Below are 12,175 nucleotides of genomic sequence, written 5' to 3'. Positions count from 1 at the left end.
CTTAGCAGTTTGAAAATAAGTTACCAGCTTCATGGCCCTTTACCCCTGAGTGTGAATTTCCTAAGAATGACAGTGTTCTACAACATAACAATAATACTTGGCAAAGTACACTTATCTAATTTCCCTCCCGTATATCAATTTTGTTAGGTGACTTATCAGTGTCTTTCCAAGAATCCCCCCTTCCAGTACAGGATCCAGTGCAAAGTCAGGTCTTGGATTTTGTTGTCCTGCCTTTTACCTCCTTTAATTTGGCTTTCATGATGTCAATCCCCACTTTCCCATCACATGCACATTTTTTTTTTCTTCAGTTATCTGTGTGTCATCTTTGTGCAGGGGCAGTGTTGATCTTTTTTCATATTGTTTCAATTTTAGTGTATTTGCTGCCAAAGTGAGCACCCCACACCATTTTGTTTCGAGGGCATGTTTCTCCTTGTATGCATGCTTGTATGTGTTTCATGCTGGTTAGACTGAGGTTTTGCGACCTCAGCCCAATTACTGCCCAGCGATGTGAGTCCTGTCCAGGTATTTGGAGCTGCATGAAGATGTGATCTTCCCCACACAGATGATATTAAGTTGGACCTGGTCAAGGTGTTGTACAGTTTCTTTATCCTGGCTGCTTTCTGGGTCTTTTTCCCCTTGCCACTAATAAGCAATGTGTGGGGAGTCACTTTAAGACTATGTAATTAATATTCCAACAGCAGCTATTGTGAGGGGACTTCTCTGTGAGTTACAGGTGTGACCCCTTTTCATCCCAGGGATGCTCCTCCTGCCTCTTGTGACCATAAACCCATCTTCTCTTGGCTCAAAGCCCTCTTAGGCACACCGTATCAGAAGCGGGATCAAATCTGTGGCCTTTAATGCTGTGAGTAGGAAGCTGTGGATAGAACTGCAGCAGAGAAAAAAAGGAAAGAATTGTTAATTAGGGAATCTGTGGCGAGGGGAAAACTGCCTCCAGAACTAGGAAAAGGAAAAATGGACTGGAGGGGCTGGGAGATCAGGGAAGTTACAATCACTGAGCCATAATAGTGAAGTTTGGCCTGGTTTTGTAAAACTGAGCCCCTGTCCTCCCACACTCTGGGGTCAGTAGCCCAGGATCCTGTTTTTGTGGAGTTCACAGTTGGGAGTGGCATCCTGGACCATCTGAGGAAAGATGGCTTCTAGAGCCGGCTAGCAGCTGCCAAGGCTTCTAAAAAGACCACAAATCCAACAGCCTCATAACAAAGAAGAGCCCTGGAGGAGTCATTTGAACTCATTTGGCCCCCAGCTATGCACAGCCATTCCAGGACCAAGTGGATGCCAACGTGCTGGAAACGCAAAACCGTCTAACCATTCATGGAGAAATTCTACCAGGGCCCAGGGAGGTCAGGTTTTCATTCAGCTCTCTGCAAAACAAAGAAGTAAATAATAGTCTTCATTATTAAATTCTATTGTGTGATCTCCAAACACGCTTAAGAGGGGCCCATTTGATTAGTGGGTCCCTGAAGAAGAGCTGCCAGGAAGCAGTGTGAAGGTTCTCCCTCCAGCTGGGGAGGCACCCAGGTGGATGATGATGCAAAGACACTTTTCCATCTGTCCATTAATCCATCCATTCATTCTCTGAATGAATAGTTCCTGAGTGACTACCATATACCTAGAGATCCAGGGCACTGAGCTGGAGTTGGAGAGGGGAGGAAACTCTTTAACAATGAAAGGAGAAGTAGCTCTGTCCTGGTTGGGTGAATAGAGGAAATCTTGACTTTTCCTGTCATTAAGAAAATGTTTAACCTCTAATGATATTTATAAATACAGAATCTACTGAAAGAAAATAATTTTTTTCCTCTTACTCCAGAGAAAGGAAAGAAACACAAGCTGATCATTCATTTGAATCAACCATTAAGTCTGTGAGGTGTGGGGCTGCTAAAAGGTGTAATTTGCTTTGCAGGCAGGTTTTGTAACCGGGAAACAGCACAGCACCCAGAGTGTTTCAATGCCTTTCTATGCCCTCTGTCTTGAGCTTTTGGAAAATAGGTCAAGTGAGCCAGAAGCTGCCCAGAGAGAAAAGCCTGGAAAAAAGCTCATGAGCCAATCTCTCTAGGGAGCAGAGAGTGGGAACTTGAGATACGGGTTCCAGGGACAGGAATCCCAGCCACCCTGGGGAATCCCCCATAGACTAGAGGGGGTGCTGAGGGATGAACGGCTATCTTGTGACTGAATATCTGGGGGGAATGGAAGCAGTAGGGCCCTTCTCTGAGCCATTGCACAGACTCCTGGGAACAGTTGAGATTTCTGCTGTTTAAGGAATGAAATGATTGGAAACTCACTCACCCATTGAAAATGCTCCCTAGGATGATACTGAAGGGTTGGGTAGGGGTTTCTCTGGGCACAGAGAAATTCTGAGGCTGGGTGGTATGCAGCAGGGAGAGGTGCCATGAAAGAAGCCCCTTGGGAGCCATTTCTGCAGGATAAGAGTGTGGTGTGTGACAGTTGCATGTTCCCAGTGGGGAATTGGCTCACTTGAAGACAAACCTAGGAGGACAAAGGTTCTTCTTCCAGTTGAAACCTAAGGCTGGGGCAAGACCACGTGCTTTTATAATTCTTTGTAAGGAATGAGGAAATCATTGTGAAATAACCTTTTGACTGTGTCTGGCCTTTCTGTCTCTGATCATAACAACTGACAAGCTTTTCTGGGAGATATTTCAATTACTTGATTATCCAAGTGACTGGTTATGTTTCTAACCAAGCTGATGCCCAAGACTAGACAGAAGGAAGCATACCTGAAGCCTAGTCTCCATGGTGGAAATCTACCACAGGTCACCTTCACCAATACAGGACTTGGCCAAGAATCACAAAGTAAGAAGAACAAAGCAAGCCAATAAAACATCTGAGGTTCCAAAGTCGATGTCGCAAGATGTTCCATTGATTTATTTATACTGTACCTATTTTCAAAAAAGTGTGTCAGAGCAAGTATAGATTACTCATATGTGAAATCTCTCAGGGCCCCATTCTGAATCCATTTACATGAACTTTATAAAGTAATTCTCATAAGTTGTCTTAGCTGTCAGGTATAAAAAGCAACAGATAGTTAAATGTGGAAGAAACTACTATACATAGGTAAAATGATAATAACAGGAAATGAGTGTCAACAATAAAGGAGCCAGAAAAACTACTATAAGAATCCAAACAATTCAAAACTATCTATCTAGATCCACTTAGCGTAAAGTTAAAGAACCCTTAGAATCTTAAATCTACTTTAGACTGGACCATTTATTGATGTTTTTATGAGTGACTCTAAAGAAGGTAAAATTATGTTCGTGATGTAACAGAGCACGTAGCTATTGCTGTGTGCCATTACTCCGCCCTCTATTATTAAGCAACAGGTCCCACTCAGCCATTGGCTGGCAGTGCAGTGGGCCCCTCCCACAAGCTCCCAGCCGTCACTGAGTGACATTAGTGCGGGATGCAGCCAATGGTTGGGGAGTGGTGGTCGTCCGGTGGAGAATGAGTTATGAGGCAGATCCTGGCCTTCTCCCTGGGGCCTCCAGCTCACCGGGCCTTGGGCCAGCAGGTGAGCTGGAGGGGCCCAGGGAACAGGCTGGGGCTGTGCCCCGCAGGGCTCAGGAGGCCTCCTCAGGGCCACGCACTGGCCAGGTCCGGGTGTTGAGGCAGCGGTGAACCTCTTCCCCATCCCTGTCTCTGCAACATACTGGACCATCTGCCTGGGTCAGTCTGTGGGACCTGCTACCCACCCTGCACCACCGTTTGGGCAGCCTGAGGAGTCTCAGGGCCAGTTAGGTCCTGGGTGCCTGGCTGCCTCAGCAATGACAGCTGGGCAGGGTCTGGGGATCTGGCCCTGAGGGAGCTGTCAATTGAGATCTGCCTCTTCTTAGTCAGGACCTGGACTTAGAGGGGAAAAGTTGTGCCTTGGGACCTTGCCCTTTCTTGTCAGAGCGGAGAATAGCATTCATTTGGTAGAGATTTACAGGAAGATTGTGACCTGACCATGACCTGACACCAAGAAGTTTGCAACAACTAACCATGGCACAACCCTACCTCACCTTTCCTACAAAAGGTCTTTGCTGGCAGCTTTTGGGAAGTTCAGGGGTTTTCGTCATGAGCCACCTGTCTCCTTGCATGGCCCTGCAACAAATCTTTCTTTGTTCCATACTCTGATGTTTTGGTATTGCTTGGCCTCACTGTGTGTTGGGCACAGACTTGCAATTTGGTGACAACTACATCTTGTTTAGGAAGTTGGAATATATTTCTTAAGAAGATTCTTGTCTCATATTACTAAAATTCTAAAATTTTTTGATCAAATAATTAAACTTTCAAGTATTGGAGCACTTAGTCATCTTGAATGACTCATGGTGGGAGGTTCAGAGAAGCCCAGGTAGCACAGTTGCATCTTTAAACACAGGTGTGTTTAGGGTTTAAATCAGTTGCCTTTTGATACAAGTTATACTTCTCATCTTGAAAGATGTAATTTGGGACTTCACACAGACCTTTACAAATGGCACTAATGTGACTCATACAGCAGTGAATCAGAACCACAGGACCAATTTTTCACTTGGAATCCATGAGATTACAAACAAAGGACTGAACAGATGTGTTGCCTCCCCAAATTAAAAAAAAAAAAAAGGTTTAGATATGTAATTCAAGATGTTTGATCTGCTAGAACCATGTAATTTTGTGATTTGGTGGGTATTTTCTGGACCCCTGGAACTGGCTGGGTGTAGGCACTGTGGCCACTGGTTTTTGGATGCTGAGAATACATTCTCCTTATGTGGAGGGAATCTTGATGGAGAATGAGCTCTACTTCTCATATAAAAAGTCAGAGAGGCCCAGGTATCTTTTCTAGCTCCAACAGGGTGTGGGCATGAGACTCAGGATTGAACCAGAATTGGCCTTGGCTTTTGAATCCAGAGAGTGCTAACCATTGATGATGTTTACACTATTTTAAAGATAGGCAGAAGTATCAGGGTAGGGTGAAATGACTGCCCTTGGACAAAAGCAAGGCTTTTTTGTAGGATAGTCTGTGTGTGTGTGTGTGTGTGTGTGAGAGAGAGAGAGAGAGAGAGAGAGAGAGAGAGAGAGAGAGAGAGAAAGGGAAGTACCCTAGTGTTATACTTTGAGGTATGGGTGATAATGAACCAAGGAGAGTGGAAACAGAATCTGAAACTGCCCTGACATTTATAAACTAGAGTGAGACAGACATGGCCTGGATCCAGTGATGCAAAAAGTAAACATAATATTGCTAATTATAGTAATAAAATAACTTTAAAAAAGTGTTTCACAGGTCAAATCCATGTTGCTCGAGGGTCACCTGTATATAAACAGAATTCTGCATTTTGTTTTCTTATATAAAAATCTTGTATTTGGTTTTCTATATCAGTTTATATTTAAAAAAATTTTTTGTTGTAGTTGCTATACAATGTTGTGTTAAATAACTTAAATTTTTTGAATACTTAATATATGGTAAGTACTGTGCTAAGGCATTAGATAAATTCTCATTTAATGCTGATTGTTACCATATATGGCAAAGTGAAAGTCGCTCAGTCGTGTCTGACACTCTGTGATCCCATGGACTGTAGCCTACCAGGCTCCTTAGGCATGGAATTGTCTAGGCCAAAATATTGGCATGGGTAGCCATTCCCTTCTCCAGGGGATCTTCCAAACCCAGGTCTTCTGCATTGTGGGCGAATTCTTTACCATCTGAGCCACCAGGGAAGCCCACCATAAATGGCGGGTCCGGTTCATATCCTCATTTTACACCGTTAGGCATGACTGCTATGTCGCCAAACCTGGGGTCATGTTTAAGTCCTTATCTTGATTTCTAGTGGCTTAGACCATATTCACCTCTTCCTCTTTTTGAACGTTGCCCTACTTTTTTCCCTAGGACACTACAGTGTAGTGTTTTGGTTATCTCACACTCTGGCCGTTACGCTATTTCTTTTGTGACCTACTCTTCCTCTAGTCTCATCTATTATATTATATTCCATCCTAAGCCATCACACTCTCTATAGCTAGTCCATAAATTATAGCACCACCTATATATTGATACTGCTGCTAAGTCGCTTCAGTTGTGTCCGACTCTGTGTGACCCCATAGATGGCAGCCCACCAGGCTCCCCCGTCCCTGGGATTCTCCAGGCAAGAACACTGGAGGGGGTTGCCATTTCCTTCTCCAATATATTGATAATATTTAAATAAAAATAAGTGTAATAACTAACATGTATAGAGTGGCTTCTGTGTTCTAGGTTACTTTCTAAGTGTTGTATGTGATAACTTTTGTAGTACTCAACACTCTGAAGCAGGTCCTATTAACATCCTGGTTTTATAGATGAAGAAACTTTTTATCATCCTAGTTTTATAGGTGAAGAAACTCAAGTACACAGGCTTGTCAAGGTCACAATGGTAGTCAGTGGTGGAGGCAGAATTCCACCCCAAGTGGTTTACCTCAAGAATCTGAGTATGGGGGCCCTCTTTAAGAAAAAGAATACACAATGCCAATTTAAAAAATAAAGTAGGAAAGTGAATATTTTTTGAGAATGAGAAAAGAAATCACAGCAGTTGAAAATCTTAAAGAGATGACAGAAGCTTCCACTTTTGGCTAAGATGGAGTAACAGGGACCATATTTACTGATACAACCAACACCACCACCAAAAAAAAGTGGGCAAATATATGAAACAGTGATTTTCAAGACACTGAATGTCAAGCAGCAAAGAACAATGATTCCTAAGGAATGCGAAACAAATGAAAACACCTTACAATCTCCCTTACTTCATTTATGGGCTGTAGTGTAAAGAAGCGGAGAAGGCAATGGCACCCCACTCCAGTACTCTTGCCTGGAAAATCCCATGGATGGAGGAGCCTGGAGCAGTCCATGGGGTTGCTAGGAGTGGGACACGACTGAGCGACTTCCCTTTCACTTTCACTTTCACGCATTGGAGAAGGAAATGGCAAGCCACTCCAGTGTTCTTGCCTGGAGAATCCCAGGGACAGGGGAGCCTGGTGGGCTGCCGTCTATGGCGTGGCACAGAGTGGGACACGACTGAAGCGACTTAGCAGCAGCAGCAGCAGCAGTGTAAAGAAGGAAATTCATGTGTAACTTGTTGGACTACCTGAATTGGGATGTTGAGCTGAGAGTCTGAGGAAAAGATAGCTAGAGTTCATTAAACAGAGTACTAGAGAAGAAAGAGCTGCAGAGAGAGAATTCCAGAGATCTGTGAAGGCTTCCATGTAAGTATTTCACAGAGCACTCATCAATGCATGTGTGTGAGGAACTATACCTATCGTTTGTACAAGGTCAAGAATAATGCCGCTTCCCACCTCTCAGACTGGAAACCTCCACAATTCTTGAAACATAGGGTAGAATACTCAGAAGTATATTGCCTCAGCGTAAGAAATAATTAGCTTTAGACTAAAGACTGGTTTGCTCCCACCAAAAAAAACAAAAACAAAAACAAAAAAACCCTTAAAAAAAGGTGAGAAAGAATCAAACTATTTCCTAGTAAATTAAAGCTTTTTTCTTTGATCCCGGGAAAGAAGTCGAAAATATTTACAACACAAAAATACCCAAAAGCCAACAATAAAAATGCATAATGACTGGCATCCAATAAAAAAAATCACCAGGTATGCAAATAAGCAGGAAAATATGACCGTAATAAGGAGAAACAACAATCAGAATCCAACTAGAACTCACACAGATGTTGGAATTTTTAGGCAAGGGCATAAGAACAGCTATTATAACTGTATTACACATGTTTAAGGTAAATAGGAGCTTGCAAGTTAAAAAATACAAATTAAATCTCTAGATGAAATAGATGAAAAGTATTGAAGGCTGAGGAACAGAGTAGCTTCTATGGGGGGAAGAAGGTGAGAGCAGTCAGAGGGGAAATAGAGCGGTGGGGCATCCAGGTCGTGTAGGAATGGAGCTCTTACTCAGGGTAGGATGGAAAGACGGGCCCAAATCCATTGCTGGTGTCCTTATAAGAGGAGGATTAGACACAGAAGCATCCAGAGACATAGAGAAGAAGGCAGTGAGAAGACAGAAGCAGAGATTGGGGTGATACGTCTATTAGACCAAAGGATACCGAGGATGGCCAGCAACCACCAGGATCTAGGAGAGAGGTATGTGGTATCCACGTTCTCCCTCAAGAGTCTATCGAAGTAAGGGACCCCGCTGACACCTTGATTTCAGAGTTCTGGCCTCCCAAACTGTTGAGACAGTAAATTTCTATTGTTTCAACATGCCAAGTTTGTGGCAGTTTGTTTCAGCAGCCCTAGCAGTGTTCTTGCCTGGAGAATCCCAGGGATGGGGAGCCTGGTGGGCTGCCATCTCTGGGGTTGCACAGAGTTGGACACGACTGAAGTGACTTAGCAGCAGCAGCAGCTAACTAATACAATCATGATGGCTTCTGTGTGGAGAATTAACTCTGGAGAAAGTGAAAGAATCTGCTTGGGAGGCTATTGTGATGTTCCAGGTGAGACCCAGAGGTGCTCAGACCAGAACAGTGGCAGTGCAGTGAGGAGAAACTGTGAAGTCATGGAGATTTTTGACAGGTAGAGCTGGGAGGATTTGGTGGCAGGTTGGGGGTAGGGTATGAGAGAAAGAAGCTTTGTGTTAAGGTGACAGAGGCTAAGTAGCCAAAGAGGTGGTCTGTGCTGATTAAGTTCGTGTTTCCCTGCAGACTGCCCTTCAGCTTTTGCCAGCACGGTCCATGTTAAGCTCTGCTAACAAGGGGTGCCAGAGGACGCTAGAAGGCTGGTGCGGGGTGGAGTCCATTCGAGTCAATGACACCACAGTGGTAGCTGGTTCCAGTTTCTCACTTTTCTTCATGCTCCCAGAGCCAACTTCACTGGGCCCCTCAGAGGTCACTGAATCTGCTGGCTATGGCTCCCGCCTCAGAGGTCCAGCTGTGTGCCCCTCCTCACAGACTGTGGGTTCAGATGAACCCAACACTTCTGTCTGTGCCCTCAGTTGAGGGTGGGTGGCTGCTTCCTACACTGACCTCTTCTACCTTCTGCCTTTTCAGTTCCCCAGTACCTGGTTAACATTGATTTATATTAAACTCTGTTAAAATAACTGATGGGACTTCCAGGGTGGTCCAGTGGTTAGGATTGTGCTTCCACTGCAAGGGGGAATGGGTTCTATCCCTGGTCTGGGAACTAAGATCCCTCATGCCACATAGCCCTGTGAAAACAAGAACAAGAACACGGCTCTGGTTTTTAGTTCCCAAATGGACTCTAACTGATCCACGCTGAAAGCATGGATGACTCCAAGAAAAATGCAGGTAACAGAAAGAATGGAGGTGCCTCAGTGGGGATGGACAAGGCTGTGGGGGGAATGGGTTTGAAGTCTGGATCTGGACAAGGTCCAATCAGATGCCTCTTGGATGGCAAGAGATTTCTAGGAGAGATGCTAAGTGTGGTCTTGGCTCTGTGAATTCTGAGTTCTGGGGAGAAGTCTGGGCTGGAAATGACTGTGTGGAGTTCACCAACGCACACAGGCATTTAAAGCAACAGACACAAGCCTGTCCCGAGATGCTCCAGGTTTCAGTACAGAGCTCGGCACAGAGAGTAGCTTCCTAAGTGTTTGATGAATGAAGGACACATGGGTAGAAGAATCAGCGAATGGCATTAGTTGGGTCATCACACCTGTAATAGTAAACTGTTTTGAAAACAACAAGGAAATTTCCTAGGAATGGAACTAATATGACAGAGAAGAATGTGTTGATGGGTTCCTCAGAATCAACTGGCCTCTCCAGCCTCATGCAGGAACCAGGGTGACCGGGATCCAGAGGGCCTTTTCTCTGCAAGCATCCCCTGGGAATTTTTTCACATCCAAGCCTGGTTTCTTTTCATCCAAAACTCGTGAGTGGAAACAGAGGCTCTGGTTCTTAACAGTGGAACAAAACATCCCATCTCTGAGCTTTCTGATGAATGAAACGTGGCCTTTTTGTTTAGCGTTTCTTTCTTTTATTCACTCTGACCTCACACTTACCATCCGCTTCGGGTTCCAGTGAATTATTAATCACTCATCTCGTCTAGTTCTATAGCTCGGGAGCAGGACTTCCTCAGGGCTAGTCTCGCCTTTGGTCAGGTCAAATAATGGCAGGTAAGGCCCATTCTCCTCTGGCCAGGAGCTGAGTGAGTGCAAAATACTGCCTGGACCCCAGTGTTCCTGGTGGCCACCGAGGGCCGGAGGTGTCAGGTGGCTGTCACGATTCTGCTTTTTTGCTTGTTCGTTACAGCAGCGTCGGAGGTGAGCAGTGAAAGCGCCGAAGGAAACAAATCCCGGTAAGAGAATGACTTCCCAAAGCTGCATCCTTCACCTCAGACTGGTCTGTGGGCTTGACTGATGTGCAGAAGCTGAGCTTAATCTTTCCAGCATGTGCTGTTTCCATGCCAAAGAAGACTTTCCTTTTTAAAAAATAAAACAGCTGCATCTGTGAATCATGTGATGATGCTTGTCAGCTGTAGTACAAGAAGAGTTAAAATTTGCAAGGTTTAGGTAAATTTGATTTAAATATGATTAAAAGCTATTTGCTATGCACCCTGCCCTCCCAGCATATATTTTTGTTTAATGTGTTCTTGTCAGAAAAATGATAAGCAGCAGCTGTGAATTTTAGCAAAACTGTATGCGGAGTAAATATGAAAATGTTGCCTTCTAATGAGGTCTTTTGGTAAGACTGTTCTTTCCACACGCCTCTTCTGCTGTCCGGCCTCCTCTGCCCTAGGCTGTGGGAGACCTTCCTGGGCTTAGAGGATCCAGTCCACGCAGGCAGCCACAGTGCAGATGCAGACTATACCCTGCTACGTGCGAACTTTGGAGGCAGGAGGCTGCTGAATTGCTCAGACCTTCTTGCTCTTTTTTCGGACTTAGCAGAAATGATCTATCAGATTTTGTATCTATAGTTCAAAAATGTTAGCATGACATTAGACTCTGACATTCTGGGAAAGCTCTGGGTTTCTGAGCACAGGTAGATGGTGGGAGGAATAGTCTTATCCCCCTTTCTCTCCATCAGAAGCTGAGCCACCCTCCCTTCTTCCCAGCCTCCCAGGGCCGGCCTCCAGGGAGGCTGATGGAAGGCCAGTTGGTGTTATCCTGAGATGAAGACAAGGTTATGGGGCTGAGGGTGGTGCAGGGGGACCAGAGAGGCAAGTGGCTTTCCTCCCCTTGTTATAATCACTGCTCTTTAGTTGATTTATGCAGCTCATTGGCCAAGAAGCTGGGCCTGGAGCACCTTCCCTGGCACTCTGTCTTCAGATGGTAGAGATAAGGGGGATCCGAAAGCCAGTCACCAGGAACCATTAAAAAAATTGTCTGCCCTCTCAGTGCCATGTTTTAAGTCTTACACAGCCCATCAGCAGACATTGCCTTTTGAGAGCTGTTTTAGGATTTTTACGTGATCATAGAGCATGGTGTGCGACTGCAAATGCGTCAGAGGCTCAGTGTGTTCACCTTGGGTAATGCTTAACCAAAAAACTAGTAACTGGACTGCTCTCCCTTCCCCATGACGAGGCAGAAATCAGTTGGGTGAGCACATTTTCTGCAGAAGCGATGGGCTTTGTGACTGCTGGGAACTGGACCGCAGTGTCACCCACATGCTTCCGTCGTCTCAGCCCCACTGGTCCCAGATGGTGCCCAGACCCCTGGTGGTGGTTGCTTGTGCTTCGAGAGTAATCTGGTGTTGTCAGACCCTCTGCTGGACACAGGGAATGCTTTCTGGGAGGATATCCTGGGGGGCAGAGGACCCCTTGATGGGGATCATCAAAGACTTTGCTCCCTTTTTCTAATGAGAATGAAAACCTCATTCTCCATATGACATTAAAACCCCATGTAAAGAGAAACAAATTCAGTTACCATAGATGGTTTTAAACAGGACCCATGTATTTTGATATCTTGGTTCTGACACGTGGGTATATTTTTAACCAAAAACCATTTGCTCTAGAACTTTTGAATACAGTGTCTGCTTTTTTTTCAGTGATGACCTTGGACTAGACCAGAATCTTTGGTTGGATTGTTAATAGGCATTTTCTTTGCCTTTTTGCAAAGAAAATATACAGTGGAAATGACAAATAGATTCAAAGGATTAGATCTGATAGACAGAGTGCCTGAAGAACTATGGATGGAGGTTTGTGACATTATACAGGAGGCAGTAATCAAGACCATCGCCAAGAAAAAGAAATGTAAAAA

The 12,175-nt window shown here is 44.7% G+C and overlaps 1 non-coding gene across 1 annotated transcript; it reads right to left on the bottom strand.

Moving 5' to 3' along the window:
• Positions 1-288: 288 nt before the first annotated feature.
• Positions 289-396, bottom strand: LOC112443627 (U6 spliceosomal RNA). The gene has a single exon (XR_003032031.1). It is a non-coding gene; the product is annotated as a U6 spliceosomal RNA (small nuclear RNA).
• Between the last annotated feature and the right edge of the window lie 11,779 nt (positions 397-12,175).

This window comes from Bos taurus, chromosome 2, assembly GCF_002263795.3.
Source record: "Bos taurus isolate L1 Dominette 01449 registration number 42190680 breed Hereford chromosome 2, ARS-UCD2.0, whole genome shotgun sequence".
In the NCBI taxonomy this organism is placed as follows: Eukaryota; Metazoa; Chordata; class Mammalia; order Artiodactyla; family Bovidae; genus Bos; species Bos taurus.
This window is presented reverse-complemented; position numbering and strand designations above follow the sequence as displayed.